The sequence below is a fragment of the Gorilla gorilla genome, chromosome 15 (assembly GCF_029281585.2).
Source record: "Gorilla gorilla gorilla isolate KB3781 chromosome 15, NHGRI_mGorGor1-v2.1_pri, whole genome shotgun sequence".
Classification (NCBI taxonomy): Eukaryota; Metazoa; Chordata; class Mammalia; order Primates; family Hominidae; genus Gorilla; species Gorilla gorilla.
This window is the reverse complement of record NC_073239.2, coordinates 78,509,402-78,533,638: the sequence shown is the minus strand read 5'-3', so window position 1 is coordinate 78,533,638 and position 24,237 is coordinate 78,509,402. Positions and strand designations below refer to the sequence as shown.

Here is a 24,237-nt window from a genome sequence, read left to right as displayed (position 1 = left end):
CAGCCTGGCCAACATGGCGAAACCCCATCTCTACTAAAACCACAAAAATTAGTTGGGCATGGTGGCGCCTGCCTGTAGTCCCAGCTACTCAGGAGGCTGATGGATGAGAATTGCTTGACCAGGGAGGCAGAGGCTGCAGTGAGCCAAGATTGCACCATTGCACTCCAGCCTGGATGACAGAGCGAGACTGTTGCAAAAAAAAAAAAAACACAAAAAAAAACCCTAAATGAGTAAAAAGGAAGCCATAGGATAATATTTTTTATAATCTTAGACTAAGAAAGTCCTGACTGAAAACACAGAAGCCATAATAATAAATTTATTTATTTATTTTTAAGACAGGTTCTGGTTCGGTCACCCAGGCTGAAGTGCAATGGTGTGATCATAGCTCACTGTAACCTCGAGAACTCCTGGGCTCCAGCAATCCTCTTACCTCATCCTCCTGAGTAGCTAGGGCTACAGGTGCATGCCACCACAACTGGCTTTTTTTTTTTTTTTTTTTTTGGTAGAGATGAAATCTAACTATGTTGCCCAGGCTGGCCTTAAACTCCGGGGCTCAAGAGATCCTCCTGCCTTGGCCTCTGAAAGTGCTGGGATTACAGGCAAAAATAAATAAATAAATAAATAAATAAACAAATAAATAAATAAATAAAAGAGAATTTAAAAAATGTTAATAGTAAAGTTAAAAGATAAAAAACAAACTTGGGGAAATATGAGCAACTAAAGTCACAGATAAATCACTAATTTTCCTCTTGTATATGGGGTCCTTATGAAGCAATAAGAAAAAGACCAATAACATGCTAAATAAAAATGACTAAGAGTACAAACGCTTTACAGAAATACAAATTACCTTCAAATATATGAATAGATTCTGAATCTCACTCATAATATAAGAAATACAAATTAAAACTATACTGAGATACTATTATTTACCTAACACATTAAGGTAACAAAGGTTTAAAAAAAAAAGGTTGGCAACACACTGTATCAGCAAAGGTGTGAGGAAATAGGTACTTTCCACATTACTGAGAAGGCTTTAACTTGGTACAATCTTTAAGAGGGGAAATGTAGCAATTTCTGACAAAATTGCAAATGTTCATATCCTTGTTGCCAGCACCTCCCATTCTAGGACTTTATTCTTGATGCAAATTTGCTGATATATAAAATAATACATTAATTGTAGCATAATTTGTAGTGGCAAAATTTGGAACAACATGAATGTCCATCTATAGGGGAACTGGATAAATAAGGTATGCTTTATTCATGCAATCGAGTGTAGTGTAGTCATAACAAAGAATAAGGTAGTTCTTTATGTACGGATACAGAACATTCTTCAGATGCTAAGTAAAAATATCAAGGTGCAGAACAGTGTGTGTAGTATGCTACCCCTTCTGTAAAAATTTTCACAAAAGAATATCTGTATGTACTTATATATTTTAATATGTCTAAATAACTCTGGATGGGTTAATAAGAATCTAGAACTTGGTTTCCCCCAGGATAGGCAACTTGGTCTCTGAGGGCTATGGATGGAAGGAAGTTTCCTTATCGTATATCCTTTTGTACATCTGAATTTTAAACCATGTGACGATATTTTCTAATAAAAATGAATTAAACTATAAAATATCTTTAGGAAACTACACATATTTTTAAAACTTCAGTGCCCTCAGATGGAAGGTTGTTTGCTAGCGAATGACTTTTCATGAGGTGGGAAAGATAAGAGAGAGCCTGGTTAGCTTTTAAAGAACATAGTTGGAGAGTTTTCCCAATAGAGAAAAGAAAACACACAACCCTTCTCCGATTATCAGTGCTTCCTCCCATGCCTTGGCTATAAAAAGCTTTTCTCCTTTGCTTTGCTCACAGAGCCACACATTTCCTGCCTCTCAGCTGTCTGTGCTTGCTGATGTCTGACCTAAATGACCTTAACAGAGCCAACCAGGGTGACAGTGGCACTACTGAGAAATGCCTGAAACTTCTCTTTGAAAGCCCAATGCTGGGTAAGCTACTACTACTGAAGCACATGTGCACTTGTGTGCTATTTAGTGTGCCTGTGCTCTTTCCTTTTTATGAGTTTTCTGAGGATTCAGTCAGTTAACATCAAAGGGCTCCTGTACATTTAACTTCTCTCTTAAGCTGGTGCTCCAGAAACTGCTCATTTTCCCTTAAAGAAGTCAGATGCTGGAGATCTAGAACAGAGAGGACCAACCTTTTATTAATCCTGTGTTTGCCATCTTTGACAAACTCTCACTGTGACCATCTTCCTCCAGCATGGTTTTAGGGCTATACACCTTTGTTCTAGTCTCAGTTCTCTATTAATTAGTTTTGGGTCTAGTCTTGCCTTAGTCTCAGCTCTGCTAGCTATGTTAACATTGAACAAGTCAATTTATACTTTTGGAACTCATCTGTGAAATTAGGAGATTAAAATAGAAAATGTTTAGGTCTATCCACATCTGAAACTCAAGGACATGGTGGGTGGGGGGTGGGGGAATTCCCTCCTCTAGCACATCTCCAAAGTAAATAAATTGACATTGCTTTTTCTATAAAAAGTGGCAGTCATTATTCTAAAAGCTTGAGGAGGCTTTGGAATGAGAACTTTCAATCCGCATAGTCAAAATAATACATAGTTCTAAAAGACTAACATACACGGCTACAGGACTTCAGGCAAGTAAAAAGACAAGTGACAGAAGAACTCAAGGATCTGCAAAAATTTAGAGTATGGCAAAGAAGGCATTTCAAATCATTAGAAAGACTATGTGGACTATTCGGTCCAAAGGTTATTGGGACAACTTGTTGACAAGTTAACAAAAAATCTAGATTCCCTACCTCACTCCACACATCAAATAAATCCCAAATGGCTTAAAAATAAAAATGTAGAAAACAAAAGATAATAAAAAAGTATAGGTAAAAAAAATTACATCATTTTGGAATTAGGAATTCTTTTCTAAGCATTATTTAATAATAAGAAACATTAAAGAAATCATTGAATACTGGCCACTTAAAACTTCTATGTATCTAAACTACATACCATAAGTTATGAAAAACTGAAAAAGAATTCACAACATATATGACGGCAAAAGGTTAATATTTTTGAATTATGAAGAACTCTTGGAAATCAATGAAAAGGTAAAATACAGTTAAAACATGGTCAGACGAGTTACACAAAAAAGGAGAAATGCAAATGGCAAACATGAAAGCTATTTCACCTCACTAGTATAAAGAAAATGCCAATGAAAATAAAAATGAAAATGCCTTTTAACTTATAAAACTGGAAAACGTTTAAAAGAATGATAATAACTAGTGCTGATGAAGGCATGAGATAATAGGTACTTTCACACACTTTAAAGAGAATGTAAATTGAGTCACGCTTTCTGGAGGGCAATTTAGCAAATTTAAATAGTATTTTAAAATGTATATACTCACATTTAAATGTTCACATCTAAGAATTTATCCCAAGGAAATAGCAGGGTAAATGCATAAAAATGCCTGTACAAGAATGTTCTTTAGCACATCATTTATCATAACAAAACACTGGCAAACCTAAAGATTTGTCAAACGAGAACAGAAAGCTATGAAATAATTTTAAAAGATGGACAGAGATGTCTTCAATATATTAAGTGAAACGAGATTATGTAATGGAATATACAGTATGATCATATTTACATATATTTTATGAAAACCAGATGTTAATAACTATCATCTCTGGATGTTTTGAATAATAGGCATTATTACTTTACTTTCTGCTTATGCTTACTTTTATTTTCTCATTATTCAAAAATAATGAGGATGTATTATTTTTATCATTAGGAGAAACAATAAAACCATAACTCTCCTTCCAAAACTCATGAATGAGCCTTAGAGATGAAAAGAAAACAATTGCAAATGAGCGATGCAAATATTTCCATGACAAAGTTCTTGTTACCATAGCAAAGTGACCATAGGAATAATGTTTAAGACTAAACATCTGTGTCTGTCAAATGTCTCGGTAAGATTTGCTTCCTCTACTGCAGATGGAAAGCTGAATTTTCCAGTGACTGTCCCATGAAGTTGCCACTTCACAAGGTGGGTTCCAGCAATCATATTTTGAACAAAATCCGACATGGTCTTTGGCCTCCATTTTCCACAGAGAAAAGACGTCTGAGTCAGCAGCAGCCTACAGTTGTCTTTCTGTCTCTCTCACTCCCTTGATCCACCCACCTCCAATCTCATTCCCTCCTTTTCTTCCTTTATCTTTTTCTTCTCTCTTCCCCTTCCTTCTTCTCTGCCTCTTTTTCTTTCTTTTCATGCATTCTTTCATCAGACATTTCCTGAGAGCTTTTCAGGATAGTAAGCACTGTTCTGGGCACAGAAAGCAACTTCAGGTTCATCATGGGAGCGTGGGAAATAGTACTTTTCAAGGCCAGATAGTACCAGGATTTGGGGATTTACTTTACTTAATACTGAAATGCTTGGATTGATACTGTTATTATAGTTTTAAATATTCAGAATTCATAAACTTTAAAGCTTCAGTAAAATGATATGTACAGTACTTTTCAAGAGCACACATTTATAGCACACATTAAAACCTGTTTCAAAACATGAAGCAAATGTGTATGTTTATAAAGGTATAAGCATAAACATACAGTCTTATGCTATTACAAATCAGCAGACAAATGAAAAAGATAATATGAAAAATAGTACTCATAAAATGAAAATTTGATTAACTTGAAAAAAGCTATCTTTGAAATACTAGAGTAGCAATATACATTTGACTGTTTTTAACAGCACAATTTTTAAAGCAAAGTGCTTCAATGCATTGCCAGCTTAGTTTTATGCAAATTGTTTCAACTGTTGAAAATCCTCTTTCCAACTCTGTGCTAGTGAGTGAACAGTGAAGAGATAGTATGGATTAACTGTAAATTATTTCCCTCTGGCTGGGTGTGGTGGCTCACGCCTGTAATCTCAGCACTTCGGGAGGCTGAGGTGAGTGGATCACCTGAGGTCAGGAGTTTGAGACCAGCCTGGCCAACATGTTGAAACCCAGTCTCTACTAAAAATACAAAAACTAGCTAGGCATGCTGGAGGGGTGCCTGTAATCCCAGCTGCTCGGGAGGCTGAGGCAGGAGAATCACTTGAACCTGGGAGGTGGAGGTTGCCGTGAGCCGAGATCACACCACTACACTCCAGCCTGGGTGACAGAGTGAGACGCTGTCTCAAAAAAAAAAAAAAAAAAAAAAAAAAAAAATTATTTCCCTCTGACTCATTCATCTTCAAATTATATGATTTCTTGCTTTACACCAAAGGAGTTGTGGGGATTCTCAGGAGTTGTGTATGTGTGTGTGTTGTGGTATGTGTGTAGTGTATGGTGAGTGTGTGTGTACATGTATATAAGTGTGTGTGTGTATGTATGTACACACGGTATGGGTGAGTGTGGGTATTTACATGTGGATAACTGTGGGGTATGTGTGAATGTTGAGGGAGCTGTGTATGTGTTTGTATGTGGCATGTGTGGTGAGTAGGCGTGGATTACCACGTGTGGTCTATGTGCCTATGTGTGTGGTCTGGGTGTATATGATGTCTGGGCGTCTTGGGTGGGATTCTTGCAGAGAATGGCCAAGCTCTCAAACTCTGCAGTTGGACTCTGAATGTGGATCTTTCTCCACCTAATTTTGGCTAACTGTGATCCGAAGGCTGAGTTCAGTGTTTTGTTTACACTTGCAGGGGCAAATTGCCCTAAGACCAACAGCACTAGTTGGTGAGGCCCAAGGACTGATTAAGAGTGTCTCCAAGTCACTCTTGCAGCTGCAGAAGGGGACCTGCCTTGCTGGAAAGAGGCCTCCAGGAGACTCTGGGCAGCCCCAGTGGATGTCAGAGAACCAGGACTGGAGGGTGCCTCAGAGAGTATCCAGACTAGCACTTGTCAACCTGAAGACTTCACATTTTAGTGGGTAGTAAAATCCATTTACTGGATATCTAAGAGCTATTCGGAAGAATAGAATGAAATGGAATAGAACAGACTAGAATGAAAATAGTGTACATTGTACTAGTAAGAATAAGTACAGATTCTTGGAACTTTTGTTTCAATACTCTCTTTCTCACTTGTGTGTGTGTGTGTGTGTGCTAGGTTATGATGTAAGATGAATTTGTCATCATTGGTTGTAGTTATTTTACGTTTTTATTTTACAGTGAGAAAACAGAGGGTAACTGAGGTAAAGTGACTTGCCTTCTAAGGTCACAGTGAATTATAGGAAGAGTCTTTCCATGACAGCACATGTTCCAAGAGCCAAAAATGAGTCATTAGAAAGGACCAGAATAATGACTTCTCTCTTTCTTTTCCACTAAAGAAAGAGAGAAGTCACTTTTAGTCTTTATTTGGGGGAAATACTATTGCTTCTCAAAATATTTAAACTTGTTACAATTTGCAAAGGAGGGAATTAAATAAGTTGAGAGATGTTTAAAGTCTCCTTTGAGTTTGATCATTCTAAGTTCTATTATTTTAAGGAGGCCAGAGAGAGAGAGAGAGAAATAAAGAATGTAGGTGACTCAGTTGTGGTCTGTGGGGAAAACCATTTTTATCTAGAAACAGTGAATATGAGTTCAAGGTTTCCCTTTGTCACTGTGGGTGCTGGGGCAAGTCATTGGCCATCTCCCCACAACTACTACATTCTTCCCATTTCACAGACGTCTTGCAGGAGTCCAATGTGCTCATGCATGTGAAATCCTTGGAAAAGCACAACAGTGAGGCAAGAGCTGCTGTCAGTGATTCCCATTCTGGTCTTTGCATACCATCTTGGAGCCAGTCTTTGCAGTGCCGGGTATGGACACCTAAGACCCACCTGGGCACCTTTCATTGACCTACACAGGGTGACTTAATGTGCTTCTTACCCAGGTGAGAATTTGAGTTAATTATTACATATTTAAGGGTTTTTTCCAGTTAGAAACATGCAATGATAAGATTCTTCTAGGAGCATTAAAATCAAAACAAAACCTTGGACTGAGTGAAACTTTATGTCCTGATTTTGTCAGCCACTGTATCTGCCCACATAATGACCCTTGTAGCCAGAACTCCCCTGCCCACCTCTCCAGTCTATATCTTGACCACTGTCCCCATCACTCTGAGTCCAGTTCCAGACACACTGGGCTTCTCTGGGGTCTTCCAATATTCCATGCTTCCTCTTTGCCTTTGCATATGCTGTTCCCTCAGCCTGGAACTCTCTTCCCTCCTCCTCTTCCCTCTTAATACACATGCTCAGCCATCAGATCTCAGCTGAACTATTACCCTTCAGAGGCCAAGTTCTAAGCCCTGTGATAAGCTTCATAGCACAGTGAACCTTGCCTTTGAGTTATAAATATAATTTTACATTCATCTGTGGATCATTTGATTTATGTTCATCTCCTCAACTAGACAATAAGCTCTATGAGGGCAGGCAGGTTTTCTGTGTTTACCTCCTGCTGTATCCCCAGAAGCAGGAGAGTGTCTATCACATTGTTAGGTGTTCAAAAATGGTACGCTGAATAAATTAATATGTCCGTGGGTCTATAGCTCACACTCAGAAGGCACATATTTCCTGCCCATTTCTACTCAAGTTACATGATAGGCGCTGAATAAACAAGGCTGTTCTTGAGCAATTTATTTGAATGTCTTAAATATGACTACAGATGCTTCTTCTGGAGAAAGTCTGCCTCAATCTAAACCTCTTTATTGCAGGAAGATTCTGTATTCTCAGTAGGTACACTCTGCATTTTTCTGACTAACCAACCATTTTAGATGCTGCAGGCTCTTCCTGCTGCTCTGTAACCCCTCAGTAGCTGAGCGGGGAGGGAATGGGAGTGACCCCCGGTTTACTATCTTCTTTTCATTTCTCACTCACTGTATACAGTGGAGATTCCAAACCAGTTGGCATTGGTCTGATAGGTACCACCCCGTTACTTGGATTCTTTAAGCATCTATCTAGGAAGAAGTATTTGGGCACTTGTCCATGAAATATTTAATAAAGAACATTTGTGTAGCATTTCACACAGCACCCCAGCCTATATTACTTGATTTTAACTTCACAATACTATTGTGAGAAGATAGCGTTTTCCAAATTTTACACACAAAACCCAAACACTTTTTAAGTTACTTGTCCAAGGTCACACAGCAAGTATTTTTAAGAGCAGGACTCAAACCTGGTTCTTTCAATTTCAGTATTTTATGTTAATATATAACATGCCCTTGGTACCTATGTTTGGCAGGCTCCATAACACATCATATTTATTGCTTACATTTTACAGCATTTCTTTTTTTCCAGATGTGCTATGTTAATTCATGTGATACAACAACTTCCTGAGGTAGGTGGGGCAAGTACTCATCTCATTTTTACAGATAAGTGAGTAGGTTTCCATTGGCTAAATGACACATCTCATTAGTAGAATGGCTCAAGATAAATTTCGGTTCTCTGCTGTCCAGGTGACTACCTGTGGTAGACAGAATGGCTCCCCAAAGATGTTTAACTCCTAACCCCCAAAACCTGTGAATATGTTACCTTACATCACAAAAGGGACTTTGAAGATGTGGCTAATTTAAGAGCCTTGAGATAGGGAGATTATCCTGAATTATCTGGGTGGGGTTGATGTAATCACAAGGGTTCTTATAAGAGGGAGGCAGGTGGGTCAGAGTCGGGGAATGAGCTATGATGATGGAAGCAGGGGTCATAGTCAGAGAGACAGTGGGCGAGCTTTGAAGATGCTATGCCACAAGCTTTGAAGGTGGAGGAAGGAGCCACAAGCCAAGGGATGGGGGTGGCCTCTAGAAGCTAGGAAAGGCAAGGAAACGGGTACTTCCCTGCAGCCTCTAGGAGGCAGAGGCCCCGCAGACATCTTGATGCTAGGATTTCTGAGTTCCAGAACTATAAGATAGTACATTTGTGTTGCTTTAAGCTACTAAGTTGGGGTAATTTGTTACAGCAGAAATAGGGAACTAATACACCACTCTGAACAATGACTGACCTCAGCAGGGTAGGAGACAGTCAGACTACTTCTGGTACACCCAAAACCCCAGACCTGGAGGGAGGGGCCGGGGCAGGTCAGGAACAGGCCTTGGGATGCTGACAGGCCCAGTATGCTGCAAGCCTCTGCTGTTTCACAGGGAGATGTGGGGCCTGCTGTTCTTCTCGCTAAAGTCTTCCAGTGGCCTCCCAGGGCATGCGGAGTAAACCCCAAACCCCCTAACACAGCCCACCTTTCTAGCCTCATCTCAGCCCATCTCTCCCTCAGTTACCACACTGCAGATGTTCCTGCCTTCTTCCTGTTGCTAGTCTCGCCTTAGAATCTCACAGGGAACCTTCTGATCACCTCCTCAGAGAGCATTTACCTGACCACCTCTCCAAAGTGTCCCCCAGTCATTCTCTGACAACTACTTTTATTTTCTTTATAATGCCCGGTAATACCCGTGACTTTATTTTTAAATATATTTTTTAATTTTTAGTTCTGGGGTACATGTGCAGGATGTGCAGGTTTGTTACATAGGTAAACGTGCGCCATAGTGGTTTACTGCACCTGTCGACTCATCACCTAGGTATTAAGCCCGGCATGCATTAGCCATCTTTTCTAATACTCTCCCTCCCCCCACCCCATCCCCCAACAGGCCCCAGTGTTGTTCACTCATATTGTCTGTATCCCTCACTAAAATGTATACCCATGAGAACTATCCATGTCACAGCTCTGTCCCAAGTGCCTGAGTATGTTTCCCATTCAAAAAGTATTTGTTGAATGGATGAATAGACCTGAGGCAGCCTTCCAACAGGAGCACCTGCTTTCTTCCGGCATCATCTCTAGCCCTGCAAGAGGAGTTTCTGCTTAGATAGGAATGCTGAGAACCATCAGAATCTTTTCTCTGCAGGATTCCTGGCTGCCTTTAGACATAAGCCTGGCGCTCACATCTGGGCCATGGTGTGCTCCTGTTGAACATAATTTCCATAGAACACCAACATCAGATACAGCCACTCTGTGACTGTAATGGAGCAAAAGAAAACAAGATGATCCCATAATCATGTCTAGACCCAGATATAAATAAGAACATTGTCCGAACCACAAGAATGACCAAAGATGCTCCTTTCCTGGCTCATATGAGCAACTTCTGCTTCTTTATTAATTACACCTTTAGCCTCACCTCATTCCTTCTGCCTTCTAGGTAAGAATTATTAAGATACCCAGTCCTAGAATTACCTCTGCTTCCTGATAACATCCAAAATCCAGAGCAATCTCCCACTTCCCTGAATCCTCCCCAGTATCACCTAAGACCAAATCCTACAAGAAGCCCTTTATCGCATCCTCTTACTGAGCTGCCCCATGGCTCCCCGTGCTATCTGTGTGTTATTCCTCATTGCAACTAGTCCATAAACCCAACATTGTCTGACTTCAGTTGTCTAGCAGGAGGACATTGGCAAAGTGGACTGGAAGGCAGGCCCAACTTTTTTGCTATCTGTGAGGGAGAAATCCTAATTGGGCCAACTGGTCAGCTAGAAAATCCTGAACTGCTTTGCCAATGAAACAATAATACTGATGCATCCGGGTGCACATTACCCAACTGGCACAAGACAGAGGCTGGTGGGGTTCCTGGTGGAGCTGCTTCCTTATAGGTGCATGGCAGGAAGGGGCCCAGCAGGTGCAGCTGTGGCCTGCCTGGCTGGCCTCAGAGGTGCCTCTGCCCAAGCCACAGCTGCTCCCCACTGCTAATCTATCCAAGTCAATCTCCTCAACACAGTTCGAAAGCCCCTCCTGCTTGCACTCATTTCCTGTGCTTCTTACATTCCCCCCTCAGACTCTTCTCCCTGCCTGAGCTAATCTTGTTGATCCCCCCACGACCTCCCGCCTCCACGCCGCCCCACAGCCTGCACCTCTGTCACAGGTCTGTGCATCTGCACCAGCGGGGGTCTGGCCTCTGGCCTCCATCCGCTTTTAAAGCCTTGCTTGATGATTAACTCACATCTTCCCCAAAGGCTTCTTGGCTGAGCCCAGTTGGCTGCCCAAGCTGATAGCAGCTGCTGTCAACATTTACAAAGGGAGCTCCAGTGATGGTAGCTGACTGGGGTGATTTACGGGGTTTGGCCGTGGTGGGAGTGGGGTTCACATAATTCATCTCCACACGTAGAGCCTCAACTTCCCCAGGGCAGAGGTTTTTTTCTTTTCCCCCTGGGTTTTTGACCACTTCCTCCCCAGTACCCAGAAGCTGAATAGCCAGTGCTCAGCACTCCAGAGGCTCAGTGCCCTATGAGAAGGCCAGTCAAGAAGAGACTGTCTCCTACAGGACTGGGGAATGATACCTGCTTCTCAGGTGATCAATGCCTGCCGCTGGCAGGAATTGTCAGGGATTCTAGAAGCATGTCCATTATCTTGATGGGCCCAAGTTGTTTGTTCCTAACTCTGAGCTTCATGGCTTTCTATCCACAAAATCTTGATCCTGGGATATTTTTATTTCTCAATCTAGACATCTGCCAGCCTGTCTGACTACTGCAGGGCCCAGCTCACTTTAGTTAGGGGTGAGAGTTAATCTCTGATGTCTTTCTCATCAACCTCCTCAGGTAAACATGATGACTCTTTAGAGAGCAAGGTCAAAATTACATCCAAACAGATTTTTATTAAAGGAGGGTATTGGGATAAAGGATGCTCTATTACCTTACAGAGAACCAGGTTAATCTAAATGCACAGACGTGGGGAAATGCCCAAGATAGGATGTTAAGTGAAAAAAGCAAAGGTTGCAAAATAATATACACATCATGAGCTTATATTTATACTCATCTATTTGCATGATTTTTATGTACAGAAAGAGTTAAAAGAATATTTACCAAACTGTTCCATAGCAGTAGTTATGAAAGGGCTTTCAATATTTAACCTTTCTAAATAATTTTGATTCTTTTACAAAGTTATATTTGTTATTTTGCAATCACTCAAAAATAATTTTTTAAAAACAGGGATTTGGGATAGCAGCTCTTACTTTCATCCCATTTAATTATATTTCTAAAATCTACAAAAAATACACAATTTTGCTTCACCTTTTAAAACATACTACTTAAATGAGGCTTTATGTATATCTTCATTGTTTAAATTTTTATCATTTCCGATTTATTCTTTACTTTTTAAATATCTCAAAGCACTTTGGATTTCCCACAAGCTTCGTACTGATGCTGTCCTGTGGAAATCCGAGAAGGGATGATTCTAAACCCCTCAGAAAAACAGCTCCTTGGGGAAATGGTTGAGCGGCAGTTATTCATTGTATTCTTTCAACATACATTATTGAGTGCTACTGAGTACCAGGCTGTGTGCTTGATGCCAGGGCCTAAATAGTTGACAAAAAAGGAATTGCAATTTAAAGGAAACACTCTAGGCTCTTCGGGTGCCCTGGAGCCACAGGCTTGCCCCAACAGTGTAGGGTAGTGGGAACACAGCACCTCTGCCTAATGGCCTCAGGAGCTTATGCCAGTTAGGGATTGGGTCAGATGCTAATAACAATTGCCAAAAATAACACAGGCTTAAGTAAGATAGTTTATTTTTCTTTCATTTAAACAAGCAAGTCTGGAGCTCGGCAGTCCAAGGTTGCTACAGCAAGTCACGGTCACCAGGGACCAGACTCCCCTTGCCTTTCTCAAGGTCACAAGTTGGTGCTAGAGCCTTAGCTGTCTTGTCTTCATTTCAGGCAAGAACCAGGAAGAAGAGGAAAGAGCTTAGAAACTCCAAGTAAATAGCCTATACCCCTTTTAAGAAGCTTTTTTGGAAGTCTGACCCAGTGATCTGTTTCCATCTTATGGGCCATAGCTGCCTGCCAGGGAGACTGGAAAATGGAGACTTTTAGCCGGCCACACTGCCTGGCCATGTAAAGTTAAAAAGTGCCTTTTAAATACTAGGTGGGCAACCAGCAGTTCCTGCCCCAGGGTGACAGATGAAAAGGTGAGTTTTCAAAGATGAAGGCCTCAGACCTGGAGGGTATTTAGATTTGGAAGTAAAATGGTTCAAGAAGTGACATAAAGAAAGGAGGAGAGAAATTTATTCAACAAAGACTGATGGAGAGTTTAGGGTCTGCAGGTACTCCAGGTAACAAAGGGAAAGAAGGCCCCACTCTTGGCCTCAAAGTCCAGTGGGGGTGGACATCTCACCAAATACTAAGGAATTAAATAAGATAATACTTGTAAAGCTTTCAAATGTCACCTCTCTTTTGAAGTCTTCCTCAAAGTTAGCCATTTTTTTGCTTAAGAATTCAATAGCACAGTTTTCATACCTAAATCCTAACAACTGGCTGGGGTTCTTTGTAATTTTATATGACTGTCACCCCCATTTTCCTTTGCTACCTGGAGTACCTGCACACTCTAGACTCTCCATCAGTCTTTGTTGAATAAATTTCTCTCTCCTCCTTTCTTTATGTCGCCTCCTGAACCATTTTACTTCCAAATCTAAATACCCTCCAGGTCTGAGGGCTTCATCTTTGAAAAGTCACCTTTAGGCTCGGGTCTTCTCAGGCTTGAGACAGAGTGAAAAGAGCACATAGGACTGGCCTCAAGTAATCTGCTTTGTGCCTTATCTGCTGTGTGGCATTAGAATAATTGCTTACCCTCTCTGAACTGCAGTTTTCTTCTCCAGGAAGTGGGGATACTATTAGTGACCGTGTGTGTGATGTGAGGATTGAATGAATGAGTTCAGCATGTATCTGGCATGGAGCAGCACTCAGTAGACAGTAGCATCTTTGGTTTTCTTTTCTTGTTATAGTTTCCTTCCTACTCTAATAGAGCATGTCCAGACAAGTTAAAAGTAGTCAGCAATCTTTTGAGCTCTTCCTATGTGCCAGGTCTTCTTCATTTAGTCCTGGCAATAGGACCTGAGGTAGGTACTACTGTAATCATCCCCATTCTACAGAGGAGGATACCGAGGCTCAGAGAATCACCCAGCTAGAGGACAGAGACAGGGCCGTAGTCTTCTGGCCACAGAGGTCATGCTTCTAACTGCTACACAACACTGCTTTTCATGTTGCACTTGGCAACTGTTAGCCTCAGCTTGTCTACCATCGCTTCTTCCACTGTCCAGTCATCGACAATTTCCCTGGGTGCTCCAGAGCCCACATCACTCCAGGGATAGGCCAGGAGGATTCTGGGTCAGTGTAAGAGCTTAAAAGTCCCCGCAGAACCCTGGCATCTACACATTCCCCAGAGAACGTTATAAAAAGTTCAGCTTCAGAGTATGAGAACAGCTGTGACCTCAGTCCAGTCGTCATCATAAGAGGCGCCCTTACCTTATGAGAATCCAGCCTCTGAAAAATTCAAAATTATATATATATAAAAATCAATGTGTGTGTGGGGGAGGATGATGTACATTACATAAAGATAATTCACTTTATAAAGTGAGTCACCCCAGGCTTCCTTTATTTAGCCATCTTTCCTTGTGCACTTACAGTGATTTAATTTTTTAAACATTCCATTTATATGAAACTTTACAGGGACATGTCTATTAAGCTAAGTGAGATACACCCATATAATTTCATGAGCTTCATATTGCAAGGAAATTGCTACAAACCCTGTCTGAGAGAACCCTTTCCCTTGTATTTTTCTCTTCCAAATTTTCCCCTGAGGAAAACTTTTTGAATCCTATTATAGGAAGAACATCATTGAAAATCATTCAATTATCACAAAAGAAAGAAGTTAATTTTAGCTGTGCTGGGAGCTTCCACCAACCATTCCCATCCTTTTTTAGCACTGGAAAAGTACAGTTTCTTTTCCTAGAATTTTAAAACGTGGAGAGATCTGGGAATCAGTAGTTAAGGATCTGGCCGCCAGCCAGGGGCAGAATGCTGATGACATCACGGAACTTAGAGGCCAGTAAAGGAAGGGACTGTTCAGAGAGTTGGCCTTCCAAGCAAGGTTGGCCTTGGCTGTTCTGGGCACACTGTACCAGTGGGTGGATTAATGAGGTGCCTTCCTGACCAGGCTGCCAGTGATGGGGCAGAAAATCGCCAGCAAGAAAAGGGCAGAAGGCAGAGAGGGAGGAAGGAGAACAGGGGTGAGAGTCTTTAAAACCTTGGAGAAAAGAGTGAAACCTATACTTTCATTACATCTTGTAGTAATTTAAAACCATGCTTGAATGTGAAACAGAATGTATAGGATGCCAATGACTAGAAGCTACTCAATCACCAGCCTGAACTGAAAAAGAACAAGGAAGCTAAGCGTTTAAAGCTTTTTAGGAGTGGTCTTCTAGAGGAAACCAGAGCCTGCTGTAAGTTTACATTTCAGGAAAACCTGGCCTGGTGAAGCCTGCCCTGACTCATGCTTATGAGCTGGAGCTGATGTTCATTGCTCGGAAAGGTCGATTTTCCTTCTGAAGCAATGAAACACAGAGCTGGGACCCAGGACTGCTCAGAAATCCCCTGCAAGCTCTTCTGCACAACCCTGTACCTACCTACATCTTTTTCTTTAACTTATTTTTTTTTTCTTTTAAAGATGGGTCTCTTTATTTTGTCTAGGCTGGATTCAGATTCCTGGACTCAAGCAATCCCATCCTCCTCATAGTAGGGACGATAGGTGTGCTGGCTTACCTAGGTCTTTAAATAGGGCCTGACTAGGGTGAGGCCAGCAGGTGTATAGGGCATAAGATTTAAGGAGGTTCTCACTCTCAGGGCTGTGCAAGTGCAGGGTTGGCTCCTGAGAGTGGCCACCTCCTTAAATTTGCATGCTATACACTTGCCTGGCCTCACTCTCCCTGCCCTGCCTTTCTAACTCCCCATTTAGTAACTCCCAAATTCTAATTGGTTAGGGATGGGGTATGGACATTTTTAAATGCTCCTCAGATAATTCTAACGGGTAGCCAGGATGGGGAGCCACTGCTTTAAGTGAACAAGGGTTGGTGGTAAATTGAAAGAATCCAATTGAAAGCCAAGAATCAATCTTGACTTTATCTTTTTCTATTGTGTTAACTGGGGGAAACAATTCTTATCAAATTCATTTTGGTTCAGTCTGTTCACTAGCAGTCACAAAGGGTCCTGTACAGGGTTGCCAGATAAAAAACAGGACACCCAGTTGAACTGAATTCCAGATAAACAACAAGTAATTTTTTAGACTTATCTGAAATTCAAATTTAACTGGGGATCCTGTATTCTTGTTTGCTAAATCTGGCGACCCTCGTTTCACATGACAAGTCAAACGTGTGGATTTAACTGCATGGGGCAGCATTTCCTAGTTTGTACTACAGAACACACGCTGCAGTAGATATAATGTGTATTATACCAAGAAAAAAAATTTGAGTTTGGCAAACATTGGGTGAAACAAAGTTAACTGGGTTTTTTGACTGTAAAACTTCTCAGAGTCTTTGATATGCAAATGTTCAGTGACCCCTCAAGTTGGAGACTTGTGGAGTTCCCAAACTTACATAACGGGGGACATCTTACATAACTAATGTTCCAGTAAACTTACTGCGGAAAACACTACTGGGAGAGGAGGGGGTGCTATTGAAGGGTTTTAAACAGTCAAGTAACAAGATCAGACTAATGACTGAGGTAGATAATTCCACTTTCAGAAGTACCAACTTGAGAGGAACAAGCACAGAGCCCAGGCAGAAGGCTGTGTTATTTTAAGAGGGCTGCCATGACTAAGTGCCACAGACCGGAGCTTGAACAACAGAAGTGGATTGTCTCACAATCCTGGAATCTGGACTTCTGAGATCAACGTTTGTCACAAGGATTGGTTTCATTTTGAGGACTCCTTCCTAGGTTTGCAGATGGCCGGTTTCTCCCTGTCTTCACATGGTCTTCCCTCTCTGTGCATCTGTGTCCTACTTTCTTCTTATAAAGTAAAGTAAGACATCATGGTGGCTCACGCCTGTAATCCCGGCACTTTGGGAGGCTGAGGCGGGTGGATCATGAGGTCAAGAGATTGAGACCATCCTGGCCAACATGGTGAAACCCTGTCTCTACTAAAAATACAAAAATTAGCTGGGTGTGGTGGTGCATGCCTGTAGTCTCAGCTACTCAGGAGGCTGAGGCAAGAGAATCGCTTGAACGCGGGAGGTGAAGGTTGCAGTGAGCCGAGATCGCACCACTGCACTCCAGCCTGGCAACAGAGTGAGACTCTGTCTCATAAAAAAAAAAAAAAAAAAAAAAAAAAGGACATCAGTCATATCAGATTAGGGCCCAGCCATATGACCTCAATTTGCCTTAGTTACCCATTTAAAGGCCCTGTCTCCCAAAACAGTCATATTCTGAGGTGTGGAGAGGTTGTTGAGGGGATATAAATCAGCCCATAACAGAGAGCTTTGTAATAAATCTACTGATAGATGATGGAGGTTGTGAATCAAGGCAGTGGGGATGGGGAGAAAGATTGAATCCCAGAAATATTAAAGAACCAGAAATCAAAGGACAGGGGAATTCATGAGACATGGTGAATGAGCAAAAGTAAAGCAGAGTTTCGAGCAAAGAGTAGCACTCAAATATTTTTGTTGCCATCCCTTTGCTGTTTCCCAAGTCTAGAATAGAATCATGTAACACAAATTCATGCTCATAATGCAGTGTTTGATTGAATTCATTTCTGGGATAGATGCATGAACAACACAATTATTAAATATTTCCTGGCTGGGTGTGGTGACTCATGCCTCTAATCTCAGAACTTTGGAAGGCGGAGGTGGGAGGACCACTTGAACCTAGGAGTTCGAGACCAGCCTGAGGAACATAGTGAGACCTGTCTCTATTAAAAATGCAAAAATTAACTGGGTGTGGTGGCACGCACCTGCAGTCCCAGCTACTTGGGAAACTGAGGTGGGAGGATCACCTGAGCCCAGGAGGTTGAGGCTGCAGTGAGCCATGATCATGCCACTGCACTCCACCCTAGGTGACCGAGTGAGACTGTGTCTCAAAAAAAAAACAAAACAAAACACACGTTTCCTATTTGCCAATATGTCCACTAATTTTTATATTGGGATGATTGACTAATCTCTGCATCATCTCTCTCCACTCTTGGAAAGAGATGTTGAGCATTATGGGAGTGCTCATCTGTGCCAGATTAACGCTGCTCCATTGGTCTCCAGGGAGAAAAAAGGCTTGGTGAAGAGTCTCTGACTTGGAAGCAATGCCTTGAACAGACCTGGCTCCCTTGGGGGCTGTGGTTTTCAGGCTCTAGTCCTGTCTTCAATCTAAGAATTAGCCAAAATGCAGCCAATAACTTTTGGAAGTGGAAATCCTAGGCAAGTTTTGATAGTATTAAAAAATCACTGGGTGGGTTAGACAAATGGAAATGTAGCCATAGGACATTTTGAGCAGCAGCCTTCAGTTTTACATGTTCTACAAAACAAAGAGAAACTTTTGGTATTGCCAGAGTTAGGACCAAAGACCCACAGGTCAACATACCCTCCAAGCACCAGCCTTTGGGCTCTCTTTCTGGCCTCCTTTGGCCTGGGCACCTAGAATATCAACAGCTGGACCGCCATGGTATGAAGGGGGTATATTGGTAACACTCTAAAAATCTGCCAGAACTACCACAAGCTAGGACCTATCTTTGCTGAAGTGTGCAGAATTCTTGTTGATACAAGTGTTCTTTCAGTTAAAAGCCATAAATTCCTTCTGGTTTAACTAAGGAAGAAAAAATCAGTTGGGAGAACTTGGTTCTTTTCCTTTTTGTCTCCTGAGGATTGATGTATTGCTCAGCCTTTTGGCCTGTCCAACAAGTAAGGAAGGATGCTGGCCAAAGTGCAACCATTGTCTGTCATCTTTGACTCTTTGGAGTCTGTAATCTTCCATGGTTTCTTCCTCTCAGCTTACACTTGAAGTTTACTTCCTTCCAAAGATTTTCCCTTAACCAGTCATCTCATAGCACTTAATATTTTGCCTCATTGTAGAGCTGGAGGCTTGCCCTGAACTCCCTGTTCAAGTACTATCTCCTTGAAAGGCAGAAAGGAATTCCTCTGTGATCTCCCATGGCTCCTAGCACTTACCTTGATAATGGCAGACAGCACTGAACTGGTCCTGAATCGGATGCAGCATCTCTGCTCCAGCTGGGCCTGGTCTTAAAAACTACCCCCGGTACATGCAATGCTCAAAAATTATAAACGTGCTCTAGAGTTGACATCTTTTCTCCTTCAACCTAATTTAAATTTATCCCATAACAATTTAAGTCCATATCATACATTGTTTGCAAAAATGTCCAAAAATCATTCTCTTCCTTGCATCCATGCCCCTTTGCAATGTGGTTTTCTAGCTCATCTCATCAAAGATAATTCTCCACCCCTTGAATGTGGGCTGACCATGATATCAGTTTTGATCAATACATCGAAGCAGGGGTGATGTGCCATTCCAAAGCCTAGGCCATAAGAGGCCTTGTGATTTTTCTGTTATCTCTCTCTCAGAAATCTGCCCACTACCTACCATGTAAACAAGCTTAAGCTAGACTGCTAGATAGTGAGGGACCACACAGCCAAGTCAACCCTGTAACCCCTGTGGCCTCAGCCAACAGCCAGTTAATCCTCAGAAGCAGGGGTCCTTAGCTGGCCTGTAGCTGACCATGGGATGCATGAAAGCACCCAGGAGACCAGAAGAATGTGCAGCTGATCCACCCAAGGTTGCTGATTTGCAGAATCATGAGCTAAATAAATAGCTGCTGTTTTAAGCCACTAAGTTATACGATTGTTTGTTCTGCAGCAATAGTTAACTAACACACCATCCGAAATGTTCAGATATTTGAAGAATGTAAGAAACTTCCAGTCAATTCACAAGGCTTCTCAAATTTGTGCTTTGGTGCTCTAAACTCATAGCAATAAGAGAAAATAGAAAATAAAAAATAGTATCACTAGCTCACGGATAAACATCTCTACAAACCAGAAATCTCCCGTGTTCCAAGATAAAAACAGGAGGGAGTCAGTGGGAGTTTAGTCTCTGCAAAGTAAAGGGAATTAAAGAGTTCCACCTGAGGCAGAGTATAAACGCCAATTACCACTTGAAGCCAAAGGTTTTGGGAGTGGATAACATCCTCACTTCGCCAGCTCGTGAAAAGAAGACTTAAAAATAATTGTCAAGTATTATCACTCCAGGCATTCTCCCCCACCTGACTGCTAAAACCAAAGATCAGTTCTCAGTCCTCATTTTACTGAGCAGAATTTGATAGTCGATCCTCTCAGATTTTCTGCTTTTCTGCATGGGGATACATAACGCTTTCCTGGTTTCCCTGCTACCTCACAAGCCCCTTTTCTCAGTTTCCGTTTTAATGGTTCTTCCTTTTCATTCCAAACTCTTAATGTTGGAGGACATGTGGATTCAGTTCTCAGTTCTTTATCCATATGCACTCCTTTGGTGATCTTATCTATGCTCATGGCTTTAAATATTATCCACTTCCTACTTCCAATTTAAATCTTCAACTCAGACCTCTCTCTAAGCTCCAGGCCTCCTTTTTTTTTTTTTTTTTTTTAAAGAGGAAGATATGAAACACAAACAGGCTGAAATGAAATAATACTGTATAAATATGAAAATACACAATTTGAAATCTTTGAAATCAAAATTATAGTTATTTAGAAGTTCAATAGAACAAACTCTAGACTCACAGCAGTTACACAGGGAATTAATGAATTGGAAAAGAGTTCTGAGGAATTATCCTTACATAGCCAAAGATACAGGGAGATTTAAAAATATGAAACAACATAAGGAACATAATTTGAATAGCTACAATAAATGTTGAATAGGATTTCTGAAGAAGAAAATAAGGAAGAACAGTATTTGAAGAGACAAGTAGTAGAGACTTCCATGATTGAAAAATGAGAGAAGTCCTTTGACTAAAGGAGCACTCTGGGGACTTAAGTTGAATAAATAAAGAAAACCCACACCTACCAGACACACTGAAGTAAGACTGCAAGGCATCAACATGAAAGCGCTGAGAAACCTCCAGAGAGAATTACATTGTTTATAAGGAAGTCATAATTGCGCTGACAACAGATTTCTGATCACAAGTAACAGAGTTGAAAACTCTACTAAAAGAAATATTATAGGATGTTATTTACTAGGAAGAACAGTGAGTCCAAGGCATGAAATATAAGAAGTAATGATGCATGTAGAAAGTGGTAACATTTATTTTGTCAATTAATTATTAAATTAATCAAATTAGTTTAATTAATTATTGACCATAAGGACATACATATTGACCACATGTTTAATAACTTTTTTTGTATTTAAAAGATGGTAAAATTAAAGCTCTCCATAGCAATAAGATGGGGGGAAAGCAGCATCATGTTCAATCTCTGAGGCATATGTGATATTAAAGAGGACAGAAACTGAATAACTCTAGCCTTTGTTAGAAAAGTTTATGATTAACTGTACATGTTTTAAAAATTAGGGGGAATTGGCTGGGTGCAGTGGCTCACGCCTGTAATCCCAGCACTCTGGGAGGCCGAGGCGAGCAGCTCATCTGAGGTCAGGAGTTCGAGACCAGCCTGACCAACATGGAGAAACCCTGTCTCCACTAAAAAATACAAAAATTAGCGGTGCATGGTGGTGGGCGCCTGTAATCCCAGCTACTTGGGAGGCTGAGGCAGGAGAATCGCTTGAACCTGGGAGGCGGAGGTTGCAGTGAGCTGAGATCGCACCATTGCACTCCAGCCTGGGCAAGACAGCAAGACTCCGTCTCATTTAAAAAAAAAAAAAAGGTGGGGGAGAAATTTATATTTATTAAAATACTATATATGGAAACTTTATTAATTCAGTGGAAGACAGAAAAAGAGAAATTTACAAAGCAAGAAAAAATTATGGTAAGGAGAAAACCCAAAATAAGAAGGCATAAGTTCAAATAAAATAAATATAAGGAGATTATATTGATCTTCTAAAAATAGTATCAATTTGTTTTTTAAAAAAGTCCAGGTATATGTGCTTCTTATAAGACAGCCGATGAAAAAACCAAAGAGAAAGAATGAATGTAAAAAAATTAAAAAAAGGGGTCCCATGAAAATAATAATGAAGAACCTGGTATATCAATATTTATATCAGGCTAAATATAATTTAAGGCAAAAGCCTCTATATAATAATAGAAGCAACAATCCACCAAGACTTAATATTCATGAACTTGTGTGCAGCTAATAGCATAACTCTGAAAACCACAAAGCCAAAGCTGAGAGAATCAGGAGAAATCGCCAAACCTCCAATCGTAGTGTAGATTACCGAGAAAAAGTAAAATGAAAGTTTAGCAAGAACTTAAAAGGTTTAAGCAACAACAAATCTACCAGATATACAGAAAAAAGTCCTTATACCCAACAGTAGATTCAAATACATTTTTACATAATCTTACCTCCTATTAAAATCACAAAAGAAGTCTCCACAAGAGTGAAAGGACTGTCATAGAGACCATTGTTTTTTTGACTACAGTGCAATGAAATTTGAAATCAACAATGAAAAGAAGTTAAAAATAATAATTACAACATATTTGGAAACTAGTAAAAAATACCTTCTAAAACATGGATTAAAGAGGAATTTACAATAGAAATGATAAAATATTTAGAAGTAAATGACAATGAAAGTTTCTCCTATCACAACCTGCGAGAGCTGGTCCAGAAAACAAAAAAAAACAACAAAACAAAACGCTGTTAAGAATATTTTTGAGGTAACTAACAAAATTTGAACAAGATGTGTAGGTTAGATAATAGTATTATATTACCTTTCCTGATTTTGGTAATTCTACTTTGTAGTAACAGAATGTCTTTGTTCTTAGAAAATATCCACAAAATATTTAGGGATAAATATTTTGAAACTTATTCTGAAATGGATCAGATGATGATGATGATTTGAAACTTATTTCTGAAACTTATTCTGAAATGTATCAGATGATGATGATGATGATGGTGATCATATCCAGAGAGAAGCAAAGTGAATGTGGTAAGTTATCCCAAAATGGTGAATCTGGGTGAAGGGTATATAGGAGCTTTTCTTATACTATTTTTGTAGCTTTTTATAAGTTTGAAATTACTTCAAAATTAAAAGTTTAAAAACCTGCAAGATGCATTTAGCACTAAAAGATTTTATTTTAAAATCTAAATAGTTCTGACCTTTAAAAAGATAGTGATTTACCAGTCATAATTTCCCTTCTGAAGGTTCTCTGTCTCACTGATTAAACAAAATCTGTTGTGTGAGAAAACTGTATGTTCTGCAAATTAGCAGAGTTGACCACGATACCTGTTGTATATAAAACAGCATCTTACAGTTGCCAGCACCATTCATTAGCAATCGCCTTGGGGATAAACAGGCCAGGGACTAAAGAGTGATGTCACACAATTGTTTTAAATAAATGAACCAAAAAGACAACTTGTGCCACATTCCAACTAGGTCATAAAAGCATATTTAAGGAGCTTCAGTCCTGGGATTTCTCTAAGCCTATTATAATACTCTGTTTTGACTTTTCTCTCCATGTGCCATAATTCAAAACAGAGACACTCAATCTCCTTTTAAATGTTTCCTGAGAAATCTGCCTCTTGACTTCATAAGAGTGCTAAAGTGACAACACATTACTAAGAGATTGTTTCCAGGCGCTCAGCATTATGTAGAAAGACTCTGTGATGGAGGATGAGAGCAGACATAGGGACAAACATTTCGGGATCACCAAAGAGGAAGAGTGAGGGTGGAGGGAGAAACAGAGATGAGAAAATGGACAGAGGATCAACACGTGGTTTCGAGAAGAGCTTTAAGGACAGGTTCAGAAAAATTTACTAGTCCCAATGTGTTCACAGGATCTCTCTGTTGCCAGACAAACCTTTTTGAGTTTGAAGAGAATTTTAGACTGGGGGCCTTGGGAGGGTTGCAGGGTAGGGAATAATTGCTGGAGATGGAAGAAGAGAACATGGATTCTAGATGCGTGATGTCCCCGCTTTCCCAGCAGACAATGGTGGGCACAGTGGGGTAGGCCAGGTGGATTGTTTGAGGACTTTACTCATTTTGCGGCAGATTCCCTTTGGGGGCCTCCTCTGGGATGCCACTCTCCCAGGCCCACCAAATTTAGTCTTGGTCCTTTGTTACCTGGCAAAGACACAGCAACATTTGGGGGTCAATGGGACTCACAGCTTATTGACACCCAGAAGACTAAGCAAATTATGCCACTTTTAGAAGATAGCACAGTTTAGGTTTTTAATGAATTGTCCGTCTCTTCATTTATGTCGGTCTATTTTAATTAAGATTACTTCGGAAGACAGAACATAGTACCCATCCTAGAAGTACATATTTCATTACTGGCTAGTATAGAGGCTCGGAGTTACCTGCAATTTTCTATCTTCTGCCTGTACTCTTTGGGGAGATGGCCATGC

At 40.6% G+C, this 24,237-nt stretch overlaps 1 protein-coding gene and 1 long non-coding RNA gene across 2 annotated transcripts in view; one reads left to right on the top strand and one right to left on the bottom strand.

The window, feature by feature from the left end:
• LOC129526716 (uncharacterized) overlaps positions 1-4,139 on the top strand; it is a 56,572-nt gene extending 52,433 nt beyond the window's left edge. Inside the window, exons 2-3 of the long non-coding RNA XR_008671446.1 lie at positions 1,858-1,991; positions 4,002-4,139. This is a non-coding gene — a long non-coding RNA (uncharacterized lncRNA). The remainder of the gene's footprint in view (positions 1-1,857; positions 1,992-4,001) is intronic.
• Positions 1-24,237, bottom strand: part of PRKCH (protein kinase C eta) — a 334,858-nt gene that overhangs the window by 53,442 nt on the left and 257,179 nt on the right. The window lies entirely within an intron of this gene.